The sequence below is a fragment of the Aplidium turbinatum genome, chromosome 4, assembly GCF_918807975.1.
Source record: "Aplidium turbinatum chromosome 4, kaAplTurb1.1, whole genome shotgun sequence".
NCBI lineage: Eukaryota > Metazoa > Chordata > Ascidiacea > Aplousobranchia > Polyclinidae > Aplidium > Aplidium turbinatum.
This window is the reverse complement of record NC_137475.1, coordinates 46,319,983-46,345,300: the sequence shown is the minus strand read 5'-3', so window position 1 is coordinate 46,345,300 and position 25,318 is coordinate 46,319,983. Positions and strand designations below refer to the sequence as shown.

Sequence of the window (25,318 nt, the reverse complement as noted above, 5' to 3'; positions counted from 1 at the left end):
AGTTCTTTTATTTCAATGTTGATACAAATCTATGTCAGGCAGGGACGTAGCTACATGGGATGGGGCTTGGGGAGCAATCACTTGTCCACAATTCTATCTTACCTCCCCTTCCAAGTGCTTTATATAATATATATAATAAATGTTGTTATTTCATAATGTCACTTTTGCCCACGCCTTTTCCATCGTGTCCTGGGCATCCAAAGCCACATCTGACAAAACCAACGTTCGGACACGAGATGGAGCCGACGACGACAATAAATGTTGGCATGCTCCAGAATGATTGCTTTCAAATGAAACCAAGGATTAAGTCAAAGTACAATTAAGTCAACATTCCCGTGCAATTGTTCAAGTTTTAATTAAATTACAGTACGTAACTTCAAACAACTTGTCTGTAAGTTTCAAGAACCAGTCATGCGTGTCATGCAATACATCAACAACACTTTCAAAAGGCTGACGTCACAAACCACGGTATTGTCCGCCCCGAGAGCTTAGTTGGTACTTGGTTAGCGTGTGACTTCTGGAACGAAGAAACGTCAAAGCCAAGGACTAATCTCCATTTAACGACACCTAATAAATGAAATAATTCCCAGACAACAAGACTATAACAATCGGAAAACTTCACTTTGTCAATCTCGGTAACCGTCCCTGCGTCAAAAGCCACTACAACTTCGCGAAACCAGCAGGAATAACCTGTGAAGGCTTTGTCAGTCCGAGAATAAAGATTCAAAACCAACAAAGTCAACTAAAACCAAACCAATCGAGACGCGGTGGCGAAAACAAAATGGCGGCAGCTTGTTGGTGTGAATGTTTCGTACGTCGTCGAAACGCATCAACATTCCCACTTGCAAACTGCATCATACAAATGCTTCTAAACAAATTCCTCAACACTCACATCAATTATTGCATTCGACTTTTATTGAACTAATTAAACTGAATCAAAATTACAATAAACAAGTTTCAAAATTCTCCACAACTGAAATCAAAATGGCGGCTTGCAAGTTCGACAAGATCGTTGTCAAGAAACTTCATCGTCGACACGAAACTTGTGGAATAATTCAACTTATTGCATCATAATGCAACGTTGAAGCAACGAAACGTCTCAGAAATGCCAAACAGTTTCGTTGCAAGTCGTGTTCTGAGGTAACAAGTGTCACAAATGTAATCTGTTTCTCATTATGCCATTATGATGAAACAATCAATGTGTGACATTTATACTGCTCAATTAATATGACATCATAGGAAGTACACAGCGGAAAACGATCAAAACAAAATAGATATTCATTTCATAATATTTTCAAAACATTTTGTCAAAACATTGTTGCATTAGTACATTTGAAATTCTTTGCAAAATTTCTTGCAACATTATTTCTCTCAACATGAGCTTGGAATAACTTGTCACGTGACTGGTGAAGTCTTCTCCGCAACAATGTTCTTGGTCAATCACCTTTCGAGCAACAAAAGTATCCAGATCGAGCTAAACGTCATCACAATCCTCTTCATTGCAAGGAATTACAATGGTTTGATGAGATAATTTCGCAACTAACTATTTTGTATGATTTTGTTCAATTTCATAGGAATTCCCAACAAGCCCCCTTTCCCGCACAAAATATTGAAGCATGGAAGCTTTTCAAATTCAAAAGAATAGACTTTAGACATTTTTCACCGATCTTTGCACTTAACTTGGGTAAGTAACGTAGTGGCATGGGGCGTGGCAACCCCATCCCGCAACCTTGAAACAATCCCATGAAAGTCAGGGCCAGTTTTTTGGACAATAGTCAACAGTGTTCTGGAAAATTAATAAATTTCCAATATTCACAAAATTAATTGTTCAAAATGACTACAGCAGGTTTGACAAAAGTAGAAGCAATAGACAATAAAGAACTTCTGCGTTAAACAATAAGAAACGGAAAACTGGCAGAATTATCATGGAGAATAGATTGCAATTATGACATCAGAATATTGCAGACGAAAGCGGAGGAATCACGAATTGAATGGAATTGCTGTGAGAAAATTGGAAGTTAACTTGTGGCCACCTGCCTCCACAAGTGCTCCAACTGAGCCAGCCGAACGCGCGATGCTATTGTTTCATGACAATGATGAGGTGAGAGCTTCCGCTTGTACATAATGTTTGCACAATTGTTGCGTTGTTTAGACGTCACAATGATGTGCCAACGAACAATGCAAGCGTCTGACACGTGCCGAGTTTTTGAGGTGACGAAAGTTAAAATCCGCAAAAGTTTCCAAATCAATTGTGAGGTGAAAGTTTGTAGGACGCGACCAGCATGTTGGCCAGTGAGGAGACTCAAGAAACACTCAGTGAAGGAAAGGAGTGAAAATCATGATTATAAAACTATTTCAAACAAGATGAGACCACTTTGTATTTAACTTTCGATATCTGTATGTCTGATATCTGATATCCACATATTAGTGCGTACTTTGATATTGTAGTTGCGAGTACAATTTTATTGAGGAAGATTAGTATTGGTCACAATATGCGATGCACAGCACTGACTTGCAAAGTAACAAGGAAGGTTCATGTGTGCAATCAATAGTTAGAATTGACCAGAATATTATGGTGATTCCCCTAGTGAACACTCAGTGAAGGAAAGGAGTGAAAATCACGATTATAAAACTATTTCAAACAAGAGCAGACCACTTTTAATTTTCGATTAATAGTGGTATTTAACTTTCGATATCTGTAGGCACATATTAGTGCGTACTTTGATATTGTAGTTGCGAGTACAATTTTATTGAGGAAGATTAGTATTGGTCACAATATGCGATGTATAACATCGACTTGCAAAGTAACAAGGAAGATTCATGTGTGCAATCAATAGTTAGAATTGACCAGAATATTATGAGCTTTTCCAACTTGATTGATGAGTCCAAAGGGGATATTTGTTGTCAGTTGAAAAAGCCAAGGCCAGGATGTCCCAATCGATTTCAAAGCGTCTTTAACATGATTGTAATTGTCAAGTGTGAAATGAAGAACTAAAACAAAACGTGGATTGAATGTCATAAAAACTATAACAAGGCAACCAAGCAATTTGCAGAACTGTTGATGAGACCATTGTGACGTATTCCTCATTCAGAACATACTTTAAAATTCTTTCAATATCATGATCTTGTGAATGGTCATTGATACAATGATGTTAAATTTTTGGTTGTCGATTTGCACCATATAACCCACTAGAATGTAAAATTGAACTAGAAATTTATCACTAAAGTCAACTTTGCTTTTGCAACAATGATTGGCAGTGTAGATGCATTGAGGCAGGATTGTTGCGCAATCAATTAAAGATTGTTATTCAACAACAGATTCAGCAACTGAGTAAATAACTGTGAAATGGATAAAATAATTTCTTGAAACTTGCAACTAACCATCAATTAAAAACAACAGGGAGTGAATAAAATCAAGAGAGAAAGAATAGTTGCAATCACTGGGAGAGTGCAAGGGTTGGTGAACCACATGTTGACGTCACTGCACAGAAAGCCACAGAGCAACTGAGGGAACGTTGTTTCAAGTTGAGATCAGTTTGTAGTTTGGATACAGAGGGATAGGAAATATGTACTATTCGTCTATTCATATTTTGTTCTGCAAGTTTTTTTTGTTCTTTATTACAGTTCAACTTTCCAACAACAAAATTAAATATTTGTCTGAAATGAAACTTTACAATTGTAGTGTGGTGCTTAAGCCCATTTCATTCTTACCAGGACATTCACATTTGTGATGTTTTTCAAACTTCATTTAAAAAAGCTTCCTCTGATGATGAATAAATTTCTTCGCCCGTGTCACGTTTCCGCTGCATCCATAACCAGATTCTTTTGTTTCGTCGATGGTTGCTCTTAGTAAAGCTCAAATAATGTCTGTAGTGAAAGTTTTTAATTGTAGTGTTGCAACGTTGCTATTTTTTTGTGGTACGTTGTAATGTCTGTGGCTCCAGTTGCTTCATCGAGCACTGGTTATAATTGCACGAAAAAACTTGGCAACTCATCTCCTTTTATTTATGATTCCTAAAACAACTTTATTTATTTTTCAGATTATTCTGTAACTGAAAAAAATGGATAGTTTTGGAAATGGTTGTCAGAATGAGTTAAACTATTATGATCAAGGACAATGTTTTGTCTCAACTGGGTGGGACCAGTCTAATTACCCAATCAACTCCACTAGCTTCCAACAAGTCCAAAAAGTGAGCAACGAAACATTTCAACCAGCAGAAAGCCAAGGATGGGTTCAGCATTCTCCAAATCAGTATCCAGTTCAGTATCGTCAACAGTACAATCAACAACATCATCAGTACCACGATGCCTTACAAGAACAACACCCACCTATGAATCATCATCAGTACAAGAATATGTCACAAGTACCACAACATGGACAACACCCACCCATGGCAACATCAACACATGATCAGAATTCATCGCCACTGCAAGAACAATATTATGAACACCCATCCATAGCAACATCAACACATTTTCAGAATTCATCGCCACTGCAAGAACAACATTGTGAACACCCATCCATAGCAACATCAACACATTTTCAGAATTCATTGCCACTACAAGAACAACATTATGAACACCCACCCATGGCAACATCAACACATGTTCAGAATTCATTGCCACTGCAAGAACAACATTATGAACACCCACCCATGGCAACATCAACACATGTTCAGAATTCATTGCTAATGCAAGAACAATATTATGAACACCCACCTATGGCAACATCAACACATGTTCAGAATTCATCGCCACCTCAAGCACTTGAAGACCAACACATGATGCAGGGACACCCAACACCTGATGACGTCCCAGTGATAACAATGGTGCCAGAACAACAAAACAATCAACGCTCTGTACGCCAATGGTTGAAAAAGCACAAACATCGCAACACTGATTATCCCCCACGCGCCCCATATACTTGCCAATGGGTGTTCAATGATGAAAGATGCGCTCCAATATATCAAGATTTTCAATGGTATATAAATCACGTGACTGAAGATCATCTGATAAAGAAACGAAAACCAAAGGGCAACACTCAATCAGAAAGGGCATCATGCATGTGGGGTGATTGCAAGAAGGTCTTCATAGCTCAATATAGATTGGTCAACCACGTTCGTGTCCACACCGGGGAGAAACCATTTAGATGCAGACACTGTGACGAAAGGTTTCCAAGATCGGAGGGACTTGTCGTGCACGAGCGATACCACACAGGTAATTATGACGTGGTATATCAACATTGCAAAATGTTAATTCATTTCTAATATGATTTTATTTTCAGTATGGAAAACTCAGACGGCTACAAAATAAAAATTGGACTACCTCTGTCCATTTCTAATCAAACAAATTTATCGTTAACGTTTTGTTTTTTTCAGATGAAAAGCGATTTCCATGCACTTTCTGCAACAAACGCTTCTCGAACAGCTCCGACAGGATAAAGCACCAGCAAACGCACGAAGGGAACCAGTTCCCCTGCCCAGTAAGAACCTTAAACTACATTGTTGTTGCTAATGCACAAAACTTAATTGAAGGAAACGAAAACTACACCATGAAATAAAATTGTTAAAAATTGCAACATTTCTAAATTTGTCAAAATTGAAAGATATGAAATTTACATTGAACGTTTCACGATAATGAAACTGGTTTTAGTTTTTCTCAAATTATCTGCGAACGTTTTTGTAGAATTGTATTCTGTTATGAATATGAATATTTTACTCATTATTGAATGAAGCAGACAGTTCTGAGATTATTTGTAACCAGAAAAACATCAATCTGTTCATATCTCACGATTTTTCTATGTTACAGGTTGAAGGATGCAACAAAGTGTACTCGCAGAAGAGCTCCTTGAAGAAGCATAACACGGCCAAGCATGAGGAGACAGACTGAAGCATTGTCAACAACATTTGAGTCTTGCGACAACTTGAAAACAAATCCATCTCAGAGGAAGTTTCACCTACGATGAACAGAGAAAGTTATAATGTTTCTCAACCAACTGGAAGTTGAATCTTCCTCGAACATTGCTGTAACGAACAAGAAGATTTGATTCTGTTGAATTGTTCGATTGAAATCTATTTCATCCGAGCATGAGGAACTAAGAGCTTGAATTTTTTTATTGAAATATTTCAAACAACTTTTGTTCTTCCACAAATATTCAAACACCTCATTCAGCGCAACTCGCTTTATAACGCTGTCCGCTTGTAGTTTGATGTCGTTTCAATGAGCATGTATGCTATGGGCCAATGCGTGTATGTACATTATGTATTTGTTTAATGAATTTTACATTTACATCAAAAGCGCTCTTTCCAATCTTTTAAATTTTTACGTAAAAAAGAAAATTATGAAACGATTAGTTGCATTATTGTAATGGAAGTATTTATTCAGTCATTACCAGCATCAATATCAATTAGCCTTGAGTGGCGCTGTGAGCTCTCTAAATTGAAAAGTATTTTCGTAATGACCTAACAAAAATAATGAAGAAAATTTTTGAGATCTTCAACTATTTGTAGAAAGCTCTTAATCTAAGCGTTCACTTTCCATACATTGTCAAGAAATAAACATTCCTCAACTTAATTGTTGAGGTAGCTGAGGAACTCCACCATCTTCCTCTTCCGCTCCTCAACTCCACGGACGCGATGGATCGCTTCATTCCAAAGAATTTTCACAGTCAGAAAGCATCTTCAACTAACGATCGACATCGTACATAACGTCATTAAGGATATTTTCAAAAACAATCGCAGTTTTTGTTGCACATTTTTCAGAAGTTTTCTAGCCCCACCGAGCCTCCTGTTATGAAGTTAATGTGACGTCATCAATAGAAGGCTGATCAATCAGTCGACTTTGTGAAGGTTACTTTTTGAGAAAAACTTATGGACTTAGTTTGCAAACAACATCAAACATAAAAGTGAACAACTCAACAATGACGTTGAAACAAGGATGACGTCATAATGCAATGATAACAATGAATGACATCATGTGGTGGAGGCCAAAGCAACAAGATCACGTGGTATGGGATGCTGGCGTGATAGAAAGAACTGATCCATTGGAGCTGGCTGCTGATGCTCGAACAAGTCTTCATCTCCAGCATAATAACGACATCGGCTCATGAGGTACAAAAGATCCAGTACAAGAATATGATGCAGGCAGTTAAAAGAGTTACGTATCATCATTGATACATTTTTAATCCGTGAAATGTTGTTTGAGATATAGTTTGATAAATCGCTTTTGGGAGCGGTTTGAAAGCCATAAAACCGTGAAGAAAGAGCTTAACAAATTCGATATTGGGGAAAAGCGGAATGCTTTGTTCAAGAATTGTCCATGTGATCTTGAAGAAGTTCATCTAATTCACTGATTCACATATTTAAAAACAGTACAAATGACCAATGAATGGGCTTCCGTTCTGAGATTTCAGTTTTGAAAGTCAATTTTTGGTGATAAATCAATGGAAAAGTCTATCAGTTAACATACGTTGCCACCTGGCGAGTAACAAAATCCTCGATGGTGGCCAGTGTTGTCGCCGCTTGTAATTTATTTCTTAACAATGCAAACACACGACACTCCACAATATCAAAACATTGACATTACCGACAACTGTTCAATTCATTGCGATGTTTCATGCAAACACAACGACTCCGTGGCGCAACGGTAGCGCGTCTGACTCCAGATCAGAAGGTTGCGTGTTCAAATCACGTCGGGGTCATTTTTATTTTATTTCGATGTTGATACAAAGCTATCAATCAATCAATCATCAATCATTTTATTTTTCGTCATTAACGCGTCCGGGACGAAAAAGATACTAACTACAAAAATTGATATAGACCTACCAGCACGTTAACGAACGGGAAAAGGTGGCAAAACCTTGAAAGGTTTAAAACGTGCCTGAATGAAAAATTATGTAGTAGGCTATATATCAGTAGTTAGCACGGCCACAAGACAGGGACGTCGCGACAGGCGATGGGGGCTTTGGGAACCATCACTTGTCAACAATTCTATCTTGCCTCCCCTCCCATGTTCTTTTTCAATATATATAATAAATGTTGTTATTTACAATGTCTCTTTTGCACACGGCTTTCCATCGTGTCCTAGGCCTCCGAAGCCGCATTTGACAACTACATCCAAAGCCAAATCTGACTTGAAGACAAGACCAATATTTGGACACAAAGTGGAGCCGACGACGATAAATGTTGGCATGCTCCAGAGTGATTGCTTTCAAATGAATCTAAGGATTAAGTTAAATCAAGTACAATCAGCATTCCATGCAATCGTTCCAGTCATGCTTGGATCATGTAACTTTAAACAACTTGTCTGTAAGTTTCAAGAACCAGTCATGCGTGTCATGTAAGACATCAACAAAGCTTTCACAAAGCTGACGTCACAAACCGCGGTATTGTCCGCCCCGATAGCTCAGTTGGTTAGCGCGTGACTTCTGGAACGAAGAAACTTCAAGAACAAGAACTGCTCTCCATTTAGCGGCACCTAGTAAATGGAATAATTCCCAGGCAACAAGACTTTTAAAAATCCGAAAACATCATTTTGTCAATCTCGGTGACCAGCATTGCGTCAAAAGCCTCTAACAAGTATGCGAAACTAACAGGAATAACTTATCAAGACTTTGTCAGCCCGAGTATGAACATTCAAAACCAAACCCAACCAGCTAAATCCAAACCAGTCGAGACGCGCTGCGAAAACAAAATGGCGGCAGAGTTGTGCTGTGATGTGTATCGGACGTCGTCGAAACGCATCAATATTCCCACTTGCAAACTGCATAATACAAATGCTTCTTAAAAAATTCTTCAGCACTCACATCAATTATTGCATTCGACTTTTAATGAAATAATGAAAACTGAGCCAGAATGGCAATAAACAAGTTTCAAAATGTCCTAGAACTGAAATCAAAATGGCGGCTTGCGAGTTCGACAAGATCGTTGTCAAGAAACTTCATTGTCGACACCGAACTCGTGGAATAATTCAACTTATTGCATCATAATGCAACTTTGAAGCAACCAAACCTCTCAGAAATGTCAAAGCGTTTTGTTTATAACAAAATGGCATCGTATTCTCCAGTAGTGAGGTTACAAGTGTCACAAATGTAATCTGTTCGCTCATCACGTCATTATGAAGAAACGATCAATGTGTGACGTCATAACTGCTAAATCAATATGACGTCATTGGAAGCACACAGCGGAAAGTGATCAAAACAAAATAGATATTAATTTCATAATATTTTCAAAACATTTTGTCAAAACATTGTTGCATTAGAACAGTGGTTCCCAAACTATGGTTCACGATCCAAAAATGGGTCTCGAAGGGTCAGAACATGGGTCGTGCAGGAGTGATCTAAATCTGCCAAAATGTGACTGTTGTAGCCTATTTAATTTATAAAAAAAAAATTCTACATCGACAGTATAATTGCATCATACGCATTTATTTGGCTTTTCTCATCAAAATCAATTATGGCAAACAGTTTTACCGGCATTCAAGTCACTTCCTTTAATAAATCACAGTAAACGTGAATTATGCTCTAAGTTCAAATATAAGACTTCTGAACTATTTTTTTTAATTTGAAGTTCATTTTTATCTGCGATCCTGATGCTGGGTGATCCCGCTACGTAGCTGTGATGAAAAATTGTGTCAAACGAATCCTTAAAAAAGGCAAGTTAAAGAGACATCTGACGTGTACAAAAACTTAGCGTATTTTTAAGCACCGAGAAGAGGCAACGATGCCAGTGCTTTTACTAAGTCTCTGAGCAAGTCGAGCTATAGTAGGCCACTCTACAACTGGTTGATGTCTTGTTTATGGCAGGCAAAGATTGAAAAAAAAACACTTGGGTGGTGAAATTGTTTATACACGTTGTGTTGGGTCGCGAGATGGTTAGCGTGTGACTTCTGGAACGAAGAAACGTCAAGGCCAAGGACTAATCTCCATTTAGCGACACCTAGTGAATGGAATAATTCCAAGACAACAAGACTTTAAAAATCGGAAAACTTCACTTTGTCAATCTCGGTAACCGTCCCTGCGTCAAAAGCCTCTACAAGTATGCGAAACCAGCAGGAATAACCTGTCAAGGCTTTGTCAGTCCGAGGATAAAGATTCAAAACCAACCAAGTCAACTAAAACCAAACCAATCGAGACGCGGTGGCGAAAACAAAATGGCGGCAGCTTGTTGGTGTGAATGTTTCGTACGTTGTCGAAACGCATCAACATTCCCACTTGCAAACTGCATCAAGCAAATGCTTATAAACAAATTCCTTAGCACTCACATCAATTAGCATTCGACTTTTAACGAAATAATAAAAACTGAGTCAAAATTACAATAAACAAGTTTCAAAATTCTCCACAACTGAAATCAAAATGGCGGCTTGCAAGTTCGACAAGATCGTTGTCAAGAAACTTCATCGTCGACACGAAACTTGTGGAATAATTCAACTTATTGCATCATAATGCAACGTTAAAGCAACGAAACGTCTCAGAAATGCCAAACAGTTTCGTTTATAACAAAATGGCGTCGTGTTCTCCAGCAAGTCGTGTTCTGAGGTAACAAGTGTTACAAATGTAATCTGTTTCTCATTATGCCATTATAAAAAAACAATCAATGTGTGACGTAATAACTGCTCAATCAATATGACATCATAAGAAGTACACAGCGGAAAGTGATCAAAACAAAATAGATATTCATTTCATAATATTTTCAAAACATTTCGTCAAAACATTGATGCATTAGATTATTAGAACATTTGAAATTCTTTGCAAAATTTCTTCCAACATCATTTCTCTCAACATGAGCTTGGAATAACTTGTCACGTGACTGGTGAAGTCTTCTCTACAACAATGTTCTTGGCCAATCACCTTTCGAGCAACAAAACTATCGAGATCGAGCTAAATGTCATCACAATCCTCTTCATTGCAAGGAATTACAATGGTTTGATGAGGTAATTTCGTAACTTACTATTTTGTATGATTTTGTTCAATTCATAGAAATTCCCAAAAAGCCCCCTCTCCCCTTTCAAAATATTGAAGCTTGGAAAGTTTTAAAATTCAAAAAAAAAACTTAGACATTTTTTTCCCTTGACTTGAGTAAGTGGCGTAGTGACATGGGGCGTGGCCACTCCACCCCTCAACCCTGCATCAATCGCATGATAGCCAGGGCCGGTTAGTTGGACAATAATCAACAATGTTCTAGAAAATTAATAAATTTCCGACATTTACAAAATTAATTGTTCAACATGACAATTAGCAGGTTAGACAAAAGTAGAAGCAATAACCCAATAGACAACAAAGAACTTCAGCGCAATAAGAAACAGAAAACTGGAAGAATTATAATGGAGAATAGATTGCAATTATGACATCAGAATATTACAGACGAAAGCGAAGGAATCACGAATTGAATGAAATTGCTGTGAGAAAGTTGTAAGTTAGCTCGTGGCCACCTGTCTGCACAAGTGCTCCAACTGAGCCAGCCGAGCGCGCAATGCTATTGTTTCATGATAATGGTGAGGTGAGAGCTTCTGCTTGTACATAATGTTTGCAGAATTGTTGCGTTGTTTAGACGTCACAATGATGTGACAACGAACAATGCAAGCGCTTGAAACGTGCCGAATTTTGAGGTGACAAAAGTTAAAATCTGCAAAAGTTTCCAAATTTATATGTGAGGTGAAAAATTCTAGGACCAGACCAACTTGTCGGTGGGTGAGGAAACACAAGAAATACTCAGTGAAGGAAAAGGGGTGAAATTGAATTTTCTCCCCAAAGTCGACTTTGTTGCAGCAACAATGATTGGCATTGTTGCTGCATTGACGCAGGATTGTTGCGCAATCAATTGGAGATTGTTATTCAACAACTGATGATAAAATAGAAACAAGAACTCACACAACTTTTGTTTAAAACATTAAATTAACACTTTGCTCCTCAAAGGGAGGCCAGATTTGGCCCCCCCCTCATATTTCCTTTAATTATTTGAAGCACAGTAACGCCATGCACTTGGTTTTTCTTGACTTTTCCTAAAATTGCCAGGCGGATCTGATGATATTAAATTTGATGCTAAAAGTTGTGTAGTTTTCTTGTAAATTCAAGATTTTGGTGAATTTTTGCTGTTTCTAGCTAACTTCCAGCAAAGCGTGAAATGGATTACATTGCGATGACAAGCCATAAGCTCATAATTGCTTCGTGCATCGATATGCGCGAGCAGAGAGAAGCATCCTCTTGCTTTCTTTTGTTTGGTTTGACCCAGGCCACGGTTTGACCTCAATAATACAAAGCGCGTTATTTCTTATGCTGCAAAGAAAAGCCAGTGATCGCAAAGCTGTTAATTAGAAACAATAATAGCAAGCTTTTTTGCGTTATCAGCTCTACAAAGAAGAATAGCAATCCACGATCAAAACAGTAGGCTATGGAGGCCACAAACTATTCAAAACAGTTGTTTCAAGCAGATAATATTCATTGACGAATAAAAAACGTTACAATAAGAAATCTTCTCTTGGATAAAGACACGAAAACCTGGTTTCGAAATAAACGTTCTATGGAAATGCTCTCATTGACAAAACTTGCAATTGAGGAAATGTATCACTGCAAATGCTTTTGGGAGAAGCCGGAGAAATAGCGTTTTTGCAAACAGTAATTGTGAGATACACTCAAAATTATGAGATAGGCTCCATTTACACGTAGCAGCTAACTCGATGGCGTCCCTTCACTGCTTTATGTCGCCTACTTGTTGTTATGTCCTGTATTTTTGTTTCACAGTGCACTGTGTTTTGTTCCAAAGAGCGCAAAATAAAGATGATAATGATAAGATGATAGATGATAGATAATGATAATAAAATGATGATAATGATAATAAGATGATAATATAAGATGATAATATAATAGATGATAATGATAATGATGATAATAAAATATTACAAAAGATGATAATAAAATATTACAAAATATTTTGTAATGTAGGCCTACAAACAAAATGTACAATGTACACAATGTACATTACAAAATATTTTGTACTGTAGACGAGGCATAAATTTAGGCGTCACATAAGACAAACAACAAATCAGCTTTCTTCATCATTGATTCAACATCTGAATACGTTGCGCCAATGTATAAGAGGCCGGCTATTGTGAAGACCCGCCATTTATAAACGATCCGATTATACCAAAAGTGGGACAAACTAGTGGATCAAAGAATGAATAAATAATGCTGAGAAAACTAAATCTAAGTGACGAACAATACCGATGTCTTCATTTATCTTGGAAAAATGCTGCCTAAACTTATCAACAAAAAATACAGTAAATAACGGCAAGGATCCCGAAAGCAGAATTTGCTCGACTTTGGCATGAATTTAGTCAGACATCTACAGTAATAATTCCACACATACAATAACGGGCTCTCAACTGCTGTAAGATACATAATAATCAACCTGGTTCTGGGCGATTTGTGTAACAGTTTAGGGGAAGACACTACTTGAAATGATGCACCACACAAAAGATTTTCAATGAAGACTGAGTCTAAAAACCGATGTGGATAGTGCTGCACAATAACTTCAAGTTTAGGACAGAAGAGGCACAAAATATCACGATAAAAATAAAGACCTTGTGGGAAATTTTCGAGAATCATAACACGATGCAAATACCACAAACGCTTAGTTTGCATGCTGCTCTAAGCTGGCCGGCAACCACAAAGGTAGACAATAGCCTACAGGCAGTTTATAATTCGATAACAGCGCAATAAACATTATAAATACGTAAACCGACAATTTTCTTTTACAAACGTTTTACGTCTAATAGTAAATTTTCCCCCAACAATTTTTTGTGAAGCACTTGCAAACCACGGTTTTGTAAAATAATTCATCATTATTATTTTTTACTTCTCGGATATTGTAAAACGTCATCAGCAAAATCACAAAAAAAATTTCATTACTTCAATGTAGTAGGCCTAAGAATTTTTTATAGAATTGTAGCCACGTTGTTTCAACAAAGAAGCCATTTTTTAGCAATGTAAAGTTATAGAAAATAATTTGCAATCATGCAAATGGTTGGAAAGAATCTAGGAAGTCTTCTCACAATCTGGCACAGAATGATTATGTTTATTGTATCTCAGTAAAATGTTTTACGACAAACTTTGAAGCTTCGTTATAATCATTTTTATCTTTGAAGTCAAACGTTATTTTTTTTTTGGCCAGAAACATAATCACTGCCTTGCTGACGTTGTCGCTTTTACGCGTATTTTTAGTGCTTCAAACAATAAGGACCCAGTCAGCAATCCAGTCCTTTTACATTGATTCAACATTTGTAAACGTTAAATTTATGTAGATTTGCTGACTGTGGGTTATTTCACATTTCCTTTGTTTACGCATGTTCCTCAATTCGCTGTTGCATTATTTCGACGCTGGCTGACTAAAAATGTATTTTCAAATTGATTGACACAATCTTCAATAAAAAGTGAGCTTCGAACTTAGCTTTGTTGATGTAAATGCTGTATTTTTTGTGGATGTAATTTATGAGTCATGTTTATAAACACCCGTAAGCGAAATGACTTATGATGTGGCCTGCATGATATTTGTGATGCGACTTGACACAAATCCACAATTTCAAAAGCACCTAATTTGAACTTAGAAATTTCAGATTATTTCAACAACTTGTTCAATTGTCTTCTCTCTACTAAAAATATTCATACTACAAACTCAATTGTAGACCTAAAATACACAAACGAAGATGTAAACAGCTATTCAAGCAGGCTAAGGTGTTACTTATGAGAAATTTGGTTCCATAAAACTAGAAGCTAGCCATGAGTTTCGGAATGCATTAGTTTAGGATAAAAATGTAAGACAACAAACGCAGTTTTGTTTTTTTCAAATTCGTGTAACACTATTACTCTGATTGTAACTATTTTAGAATCAGTGAGTAGCTTACAATAAGATTTGCTCGCAAGTCGTAAATTCTAATCAATGCAATGATTCGGCACACCGCACACACACTTCGTGCGTTCGATCGAGCTCTTTGTTATTTAGAAGTTTGCATGAAATCGGATTAGCACGGTTAATTAAAGGCGGCAAGTTAAATCAAAATTGTCGTTTTTGGGTACCTTTGCAAAAATTGAAATATCAAGTTTAACATATAAAATTTTAAAATAATGAGTTTTCAAACTTATAGACAAATGATTTGCTTTTACACCAGTGCAACTTCTGTTGAAATAGCATCAGCGGATAACACGTAACAGCTGATTGAATTTGATCCAAAAACGGCCCCCCCTTGAGCAGTTAATTTCCAAAAAAACGTTGAAAAGCAAAGGGTTAAAATAGACCAAGTTAGAATGAACATCATCTTTGACCAATTTTCCAGCAAAACAAAAGGTTGTTCTTGGTCACAATGAATTTCCTTATTTAAGGCAAATCACGTGATAAAGCGACTTTGTTGACGCATCAACAACGCCACATTGTTGTCGCATTGACGCAGGATTGTTGCGCAATCAATTGGAGATTGCTATTCAACAACAGGGTCAGCAACTGAATAAATAACTGTGAAATGGATTAGATAGTTTCTTGAAACTTGCAACTAACCATCAATTAAAAGCAACAGGGAGTGAATAAAATCAAGAGAGAATGAATAGTTGCAATCACTGGGGAGTGCAAGGGTTGGTGTGAGTACACAACCACATGTTGACGTCACTGCACAGAAAGCCACAGAGCAACTGAGGAAACTTTGTTTCAAATTGAGATCAGTTTGTAGTTTGGGGACAGAGGGATAGGAATTATCCTTTATGTGAAAACGTTTGCAGTTTATACAGAAAGTAATAAAATTATATTTTAGTGTGTGAACATACAGTTCATATTATTTTTGACAAAACTTTCATCTTCATCATTATGTTCGTTCCTCTCGTCGAGTGTTGGAGGCAATGAAGCGCCAAGTCTCTCCCTTGTGAGGTTTTCTGGAAATTGTTTTGTTACAACTTTGAATGTACTTTGACTCAACAATGTAGGATAAGACTTAAGGTTCCATCAAAAGATTTTAGAAAAAAATTAATGAACAATCACTAAGAATGTCATTAAAACTTATATTTTAATAATAACAATGTTTGTTTTTATATAGCGCTTTGTCAATCGCAGAATGCGTTGCACCTCAGCGCTTTACAAAGCAGACAATGTGAATGTGTGAATATGCGGTTTATTTTATATTTGACAAAACTTTATAACTTTCAAAAGTTATTAAACAAGCAATTAGGTTAAACAAATGAAATTTTTTTATAACTTTTCAAGATAAATTTCAAAAGCCAAATTGCTGTCGCATTGACGCAGAATTGTTGTGCAATCAGTTGGAGATTGTTATTCAACAACAGAGTCAGCAACTGAGCAAATAACTGTGAAATGGATTAGATAATTTCTTGAAACTTGCAACTAACCATCAATTAAAAACAACAGGGAGTGAATAAAATCAAGAGAGAACGAAGAGTTGCAATCACTGGGAGAGTGCATGTGTTGGTGAACCACATGTTGACGTCACTGCACAGAAAGCCACAGAGCAACTGAGGGAACGTTGTTTCAAGTTGAGATCAGTTTGTAGTTTGCGTAAAGAGAGATTGGAATTGATACTTTGTTGGAAACGATTGCAGTTCACAAAGAAAGTATGTGAGACTATACGCCTATTCATATTTTGTTGTGCAAATTTACTTTTTTCTTTTGTTAAAATGTTGTTTTTTGATTCGTCAGCGATGTCAGTAAATCAATTGAAAGTTTTGGCAAAATGTTCAGGAAATTCACCAAGAGTGCAATTTCGGACATACTCTGACGTTTATTGAAAGTCAACTTTTCCAACAGAATATTTGTCGGAAGTTATTCTTGAACTTGAAGTAAAACTGTGCAATTGTAGTGTGATGCTTAAGCCCATTTTATTCTTAACAGGACTTTCACATTTGTGACGTTTTTTTCAAATTTTACTTCAATAAACTTCGTCTCATGATGAATAAAATACCTTGCGGGCGCCACGTTTCCGCTTCATCCAAAGCAAGATTCCTTCGTTTTGTCGATGGTTGATGGCAGTAACGCTCTAAAAGTGTCTGCAATAAAAGTTTTTCATTGTTGTATTGCAACGTAGCTAACTTTTTGTGGTACGTTAAAATGTCTTTAGCTCTGCTTGCTGCATCGAGCAAATTGCACGAAAAAACTAAGCAACTTATCTGCTTCGATTGTGATTCCTAAAACAACTTTACATATTTTTCAGACTATTTTGTAACCTAAGAAAATGGATAGTTATGGAAATTATTTTCAACAACAACATCATCAGCACCAAGAACCGCAATATGAACACCCACCCATGCAGCATCAGTTCAATAATATGACACAGTCACCACAACAAGCACCGCAATATGGACAACACCCACGCATGCAGCATCAGTTCAACAATATGACACAGTCACCACAACAAGCACCAAAATATGCACAACACCCACCCATGCAGCATCAGTTCAACAATATGACACAGTCACCACAACAAGCACCACAACATGAACAACACACACCCATGCAGCATCAGTTCAACAATATGACACAGTCACCAAAACAAGCACCACAATATGGACAACACACACCCATGCAGCATCAGTTCAATAATATGACACAGTCGTCACAACAAGCACCGCAATATGGACAACACCCACCCATGCAGCATCAGTTCAATAATATGACACAGTCGGCACAACAAGCACCACAATATGGACAACACACACCCATGCAGCATCAGTTCAATAATATTACACAGTCGTCACAACAAGCACCGCAATATGGACAACACCCACCCATGCAGCATCTGTTCAATAATATGACACAGTCGTCACAACAAGCACCGCAATATGGACAACACCCACGCATGCAGCATCAGTTCAACAATATGACACAGTCACCACAACAAGCACCGCAATATGGACAACTCCAACCCATGCAGCATCAGTTCAATAATATGACACAGTTGTCACAACAAGCACCACAATATGGACAACACCCACCCATGCAGATTCAGTTCAACGATATGACACAGTCACCCCAACAAGCACAACAATATGGACAACACCCACCCATGCAACATCAGTTCAATAATATGACACAGTCATCACAACAAGCACCGCAATATGGACAACACCCACCCATGCAGCATCACTACAACAATATGTCACAATCACCACAACAAGCATCGCAATATGGACAAAACCAACCGCAAGTACTAGAAGACCAACAGATGATGCACGTGCACCCAACACTAGATGACGTCCCAGTGATGACGATGGTATCCAAACAACAAAACAATCACAGCTCTGTACGCCAATGGAAGAAAAAGCAGAAGCATCGCAACACTGATTATCCCCCACGCGCCCCATATACTTGCCAATGGGGATTCAATGATGAAAGATGCGCTCCAATATTTCAAGATTTTCAATTCTTCATAAATCACGTGACTGAAGATCATTTGAAAAAGAAACGAAAACCGAAGGGCAACACTCAATCAGAAAGAGCACCATGCATGTGGGGTGATTGCAAGAAGGTCTTCATGGCTCAATATAGATTGGTCAACCACGTTCGTGTCCATACCGGGGAGAAACCATTTAGATGCAGACACTGCGACGAATGGTTTCCAAGATCGGAGGGACTTGTCGTGCACGAGCGATACCACACAGGTAATTATGACGTGATATATCAACATTACAAAATGTTTGTTTCATTTCTGATATGATTTTACTTTCAGCATATAAGGCTCAGACATCCACAAAATGAAAATTGAACCACTTCTTCCCATTTCTAAACAAACAAATTTATCGTTAACGTTTTGTTTTTTTCAGATGAAAAGCGATTTCCATGCACTTTCTGCAACAAACGCTTCTCGAACAGCTCCGACAGGATAAAGCACCAGCAGACGCACGAAGGGAAGCAGTTCCCCTGCCCGGTAAGAACCTCAAACTACGTTGTGATTGCTGATGCACAAAACTCAACTGAAGGAAACGAAACTTAAACAATGCAATAATCTTATAAATAATTACAACATTTCTAAGGTTGTCAAAATTGAAAGATATGAAATTTACATTGAACGTTGCACGATAATGAAACTGGTTTTAGTTTTTGACAAAATTATCTATGAACATTTTTTGTAGAATTGTATTCTGTTGTGAATATGAATATTTCAATCAATTTTGAATGAAGCATACAGTTCGGAGATTGCCTGGAACCAGAAAAACAGCAATCTCATCATATCTCACGTTGTTTCTATGTTACAGGTTGAAGGATGTAACAAAGTCTACTCGCAGAAGAGCTCCTTGAAGAAGCATAACGCGGCCAAGCATGAGGAGACAGACTGAAGCATTGTCAACAACAATTGAGTCTTGTGACAACTTGAAAACAAATCCATCTCAGTGGAACTTTCGCCTACGATGAACAGAGAACGTTAATTAAAATGTTTCTCAACCAACTGAATGTTGATTCTTCCTCGAGCATCGCTGTAACGAACAAGAAGATTTGATTCTGTTGAATCGTTCGATTGAAATCTTTTTAACCCGAGCATCAGAAACTAAGAGCTTGAAATATTTCAAAAGACTTTTGTATTTCCACAAATATTCAAACACCTCATCCAGTGCAACTCGCTATATAGCGCTGTCCGCTTGTAGTTTGATGTCGTTTCAATAAACATTTGTACTATGGGCCATTGCGTGTATGTGCACTGTGTATTTGTGTAATGAATTTTTCATTGACATCAAAAGCGCTCTTTCCAATCTTTCAAGTTTTCCAAATAAATGATAATTATGAAACAGTCAGTTGCATTATTTTAGTGGAAGTATTTATCCAGTCATTACCACCATCAATATTAACTAGCCTTGAGTGGCGCTGTACAGTAAGTTCTCTAAAGTGAAAAGTATTTAGTAATGTAGAACATGGCCACCTGGAGATGCCGCCTGATTTGTCACATTTTGCAAATTGTGATTACCGCTACTGTTAGTGTTTGACTGGCATTTTCCAAGATTTCTTTCCTTTTTGCTGTCTCTTGATGATGTAAAAGCTTTTTTGTTGCCTTGGGAAAGCAGTAGCAAATGACAAAATTAAGTTGAAAAACGCTGAATCAGACTGTTATTGAAAATTTAACTGTCTGACTAAAATCTTCGAAATCAATTTTTCTATGTTTTTCAACATCTGAGGATGTTAAAACTTATTGTGTCATCTGGGGAAAACAGTAAAGAAAGCGCAAAAATACAATTTTTAGAAAAAAAAAATTTTCAGTACTTTTATGATTAAGTTTTAAACACCAAAAGGTTTTTCGATTTGTAAGACTTGCAGTTTGACAAATAAAACTAGTTAGTGATGATTTTAATGCTAATTGCAACTGAATGTTTCTTACTTCATGATATTTTTAAGCACTGTTCAAAATTCGATATCCCACGTATCATGAAATAGACAAGCATACGGGTATACGGCTATTCATATTTTAAGCTGTAAACACATTTTTTATTTTGCTTTAGAAAAAAAATTTACTTTGAGTCAGCCATGTTGGAAAATTACTGAAGATTTTTGAACCACAGACAAACAAAACAAAGTGACCTCAACGGGTTTAACATAATGAATTACATACATACCTGATAAGATTTCCTCCAATTCTTCCAAGTGTCTCCTCTCATTAATGCTCCTCCATATGTCGCTAGTGATCTTGACATTTGATGAGGAGTTGTTAAAAAATATATAAATTTTGTTTCGATAAAAAATTCGTTTTCTTGATTTTATTTTGAATTAAAATTTCGATCAACGACTAATCTGTACAGCTCTAGTTTGTTGAACAAGAATTTCTCTTTTACTTCTTTCATATTTTTAAAAAAAAGTTCCATGCTTGGTTTGATCAGGGAAGAAAAGGGAAGGGTCTTCCCTAAGCATGATGGCTCGATACTGTGACAAATTACAGCGGGATGGGCATGGAAGAGCTGAAGGAGGCTGTGAGGAATCGAGGGCTGCAGAGGGATATGGCTCATGGAGTGACCAGAGTCGAAACCGTCTGAAAGGATGATGATGCTGACTTTTCACAAAACCAAGCTCAACTTACCAACCATACCAGTGTCACCACAAACTAACAGTTGCTGTGGTAGCTGAAGCCACACTTCGATCAATTATAACGTTTGTCACCATCATCTTAACAACGTCCATTTGTGTTACAATATTGTAATCAACGAATCGATCCCTAGATGATAAAACTTTTGCAGTCACGTGATCTACCACAGCCAGTAAAGCAGTTGAAAGACGTTGAATCGATGAAAAAGAAGCAATTGCCTTGGTTTTGAATATTTATCTTCGGACTGGACAAAGCCATAAAAGGTTGTTCCAGGTAGTTTGGTAGAGAAGGCTGTAGAGCATTGGTTCTCAACCGGGATTCCGTGGACCCCAAAACGTTATCAGGAGGTCCGTGAAAGATTCCAAATTTATTGCATGATTGATAAATTACAACAATTTAAAATTGGTTGTGCTTTATTTGTGCATTACAGTGATTCTCAACCCGTGTGTCGAGGCGGCCTAGTGCATTGTTTTAAATTTCAAAAAGTGTCGCACAAAGGTTCACAAACTAAAAAAAAAATCACAAAGAAAAGTTAAATATTTTCATAAGGCTATGTATATTAAACGTACATCTTTTGAGACAAAAGATTATTAATACATTCTTGATTCAGAAATGCAAACGTTAGTCAACAATATACTAGCTACCCTCAGTTTTGCCATGACTGAATTTACAACGAAATAATGATTACAAATGAAAAAAGGGATAAATTCAAATTGCAAACCTTCTAAGAGGTAATTTTCGAAAAAAAAATGTTGAAAAACATTGTGTAAATCAGGATATAAATTAGGCATACTGATTGTTGATCTTGTGTGCCGACAGATAATTCATGACAGAACTTCATCAATGCATCAATATGTGTCGTCATACATGTGTCGCTTGTTCAGCAATTTCTTCTGAGTTAAACATACAAAACATTTTTTCCGTTAGGAGACTCAATGCACTAAAATTGGATTTTTTTAAAGGGGTCCGCGACGGCTTCGAGGGCACCAAGACAGAAATGTTGAGAACCACTGCTGTAGAGGCTTTGAATCACTGGTGCAGCGTCGGTTACCGAGATTTTCAACTACGTAGAACAGAAGATCTGCTTATGTTGAATAATGAGATTGCTCTAAGAGTCACTCAATATAGCCTGGCAAGCATTGGCAGCTTGAGGGTAAGGCCTGAAAAACATCAACGGCCACAACAAGTCTACAATTGTATTGTAATGTTTTTCAAATAGTGGTTCTATTGGCGAAATTTCCTAAATTTATTGTCACCATGCATTGACAAGTTATTGTCTATAACAGCCAGGTTGACGATTTGTTAAGAAATGGTTGACATTTGTAAATTTGTGCAGTTTCACAAAAGCTTTCGAGATGAAACAGGCAAGCACTTGTTGACATTTAAACTACTGTTTAATAAGTTTGGCTTAAAAATTAAAGAACATTTGGCAACCTTTTTGTTGGCAGCGCACTTAACTTTGTTGAATCCTAATCCAACTGGTTGAGGTAGGAAATTACCATCTCTCTCTTAATTCCCTAAGACTAGCGCAATGTTATTATGAACGACCTGCAGCAACAAACAAACGTCAGGTACAAATCTTAAAAAATCTTCGTTGAATTTATCGCGTATTGATAAAAATAAAAAAATAACGAACATTCAATTATGACAAACAAAGAGCAATAAAATTTGGCGCCACAACAAACAGTGATAAATATTTTGACATCAACAATTGTTCGTTGTCGTCCAATTTGGTGAGAAGTGGGGTCCTTTGAGATTTGAAGTTATTTCCATAAAAACACACGGAGTCCAAACGGGAAGGATATTGACGGTGGATCTCTCAACTCCAACATGACGCTATGGAGGAGCTATTTACATCCTCCTGAACTCGTATGATACAACCAGTCGACTCTGCCCACTGTAATGTCGTTATGGCATCACTCTGACGTCACGATACAACAACAGCAATGTTTCTATGGAAACCGGTGACTCTCTTGCATCGGTTTATCTTCATCCGTTGACAAATTACAGCACAATCACATTAAAGCTCCTCCTCGTCTGTGTCGTAATAATTGTAGTCGTCATCGTAATTGTCGGGATACGTCGAGTCCATTAGTGACGTCATTTTTCGCGCGATTCTGATGTCATCAGCGTCACCGTTGAGAATGGACTCAAGGTTGTATTCCACCTCCTCCGGGTAATCTTCCAAGCTGGAGCCGGATAACGTACGATATTCCACAGGAGGAGACTTTGCTGAAAAAAAAGTAATTAATTAAAAAAGGAAGTGGAAACACTTTGTTCATAGTTTGATCCGAAAAACTTTCGATGAAAGGGAATCCCTTAAAGCGCTATACAATACAACACTAGAGTTGCAAAAAGCTCTTTATTTGTTGATCATGTCGCGGTAACATTATGTGATGACGTCACAATTTAAGGGCAATGCAAAAAAATTGACGTCATAGCGGGACATCTCAACTAAGATCCATTTGGAAATATTCAAAGAAATTGACAACTCCTCAAATCATGAGTCTCCACAGATCATTGCGCAGGTTGGAAAGCTGCCTCGCAAAAAGTTTTAATAATGTTGGATTCTTCAAACACAGATCACCTTGTAATGCCAAGTAATCTTCATTGCCGTATCCTTCCTCGTAATCCTCTACATCTCTGTCAGGCGGGATGCTGTCTGCAATAACGTTGCGTTCGAGACTGGATCGTGCGGTGCTCTGTTCATCTGCATAATCCTCTACGTTTGGAGGAGAAGCCAAGTGGAAAAGCGAAGGAAGAGCAACTTGGAAGATGACGAAGCTCTCATTCAGAACACGGACGCGATCCCGGTTCTCTCCAACCGCCTCATTTGTCTGATGCGCGATCTGATTGAAGACATCCACAGATGAGCAACATCCACAGATGAACAGTATCCACAGATGAGCAACATCCACAGATGAGCAATATCCACAGATGAGCAACATCCACAGATGAGCAACACCCACAGATAAGCAACATCCACAGATGAGCAACACCCACAGATCCATTTACATGAAATTTTTTGGATATTTTTGTTTAAGTGCATAGACTCTTCTCAAAAATGGAAGCTATCTATGATTTGCTTGAACCTCCAATTATTGCATCGATTACATCTTATGGTTGACAGATTTGACATCTGCTCATACAAGATCGAGATGAGGCTTTATGCAATCGTACCAGTCTAAGGTAGTCCACAGAGCTGGAGAGATAATCGAAGTGGTTCGATGCGTTCGCTGCAAGAATGTTCAGCTCGTGGTACTGCTGCTCTATCTGGCGGCCAGATGTATCGAAAGCAAACTGGAGAAAAGTGAAACTGATAAAATTACAAATCTCAAAATAATTTAGAGCTTGTAAACACATTGAAAGAAGTGGTCTAGGAGTAATATAAATCAACTGCATCATGGTGAATGCTCGGAAATTAATTATTATCATGACCGATAATCATAATAATTACAGTCCAATTCTACTTGGAGTGTAAACAGAAGCGAAACTTTTCATAACGAAGTTGACAGATCCAAGTGTTGCTACAAATTTTGCCACTACGTGGAACTTCACAAGTCGACAATCGTTTAATTTCATACGTCACTGGAAAGTATTGAACAATGAGGAGATAAAATTCGCTAAATAACCAGACACCCAAGCTGACAAATGCTCTAAAAGTTATTACAAATTAAAGATTGATGATGTCATCACTCCCTAATTATGCAATGACATCACAACAGTTTTGCAATGACGTCCTTGCAGGCACTTCCAGCTACACTGCGGTGCCATCGTGTAGTCCTCTCACTGAACTGTAAAACCCAAACCCCGGCCACCTGCTACATGCAACTGCATTGAGGAACAATGGAAGCAGCGATTAAAATCAAGAAAGCCGTTTGCACACGCCGCACGCAACCTTTTGGCTGCCTCTGGTGGATTGTTTAGTAAACAATAGAGTCATGCGGCGTGGTGTAAACCACCATGGTCAGGTTGTATATCTTCACCGCGTCAAGTGTTCGGATCTCTGTGCTAGAATCAGTTGGGTCATGACCTCTTTAGACTCGCGTCATAAAGACGTAACCGTTTACTCACTGATGGTGTACGGTTCTATGGTGCAGACCATTTTTTAGACCTCTGCTGTGTTTGGCATATTCCTTTTCGTTGTGATGGTCGTAAATAAAAAACAAACTGATCTGATGTTGCGTTGGAGTTTGACATATAGTGCTGCCGGTGGATTGCTCGTTGTACAGACAACCTCATAGTATGTAATGCCTTGTCTCCCTTG

The 25,318-nt window shown here is 37.6% G+C and overlaps 1 non-coding gene across 1 annotated transcript; it reads left to right on the top strand.

Annotated features, from left to right (window-relative positions):
• The first annotated feature begins 7,627 nt into the window (after positions 1 to 7,627).
• Positions 7,628 to 7,699, top strand: Trnaw-cca (transfer RNA tryptophan (anticodon CCA)). Its single transcript has one exon. It is a non-coding gene; the product is annotated as a tRNA-Trp (tRNA).
• The last annotated feature ends 17,619 nt before the right edge of the window (positions 7,700 to 25,318 follow it).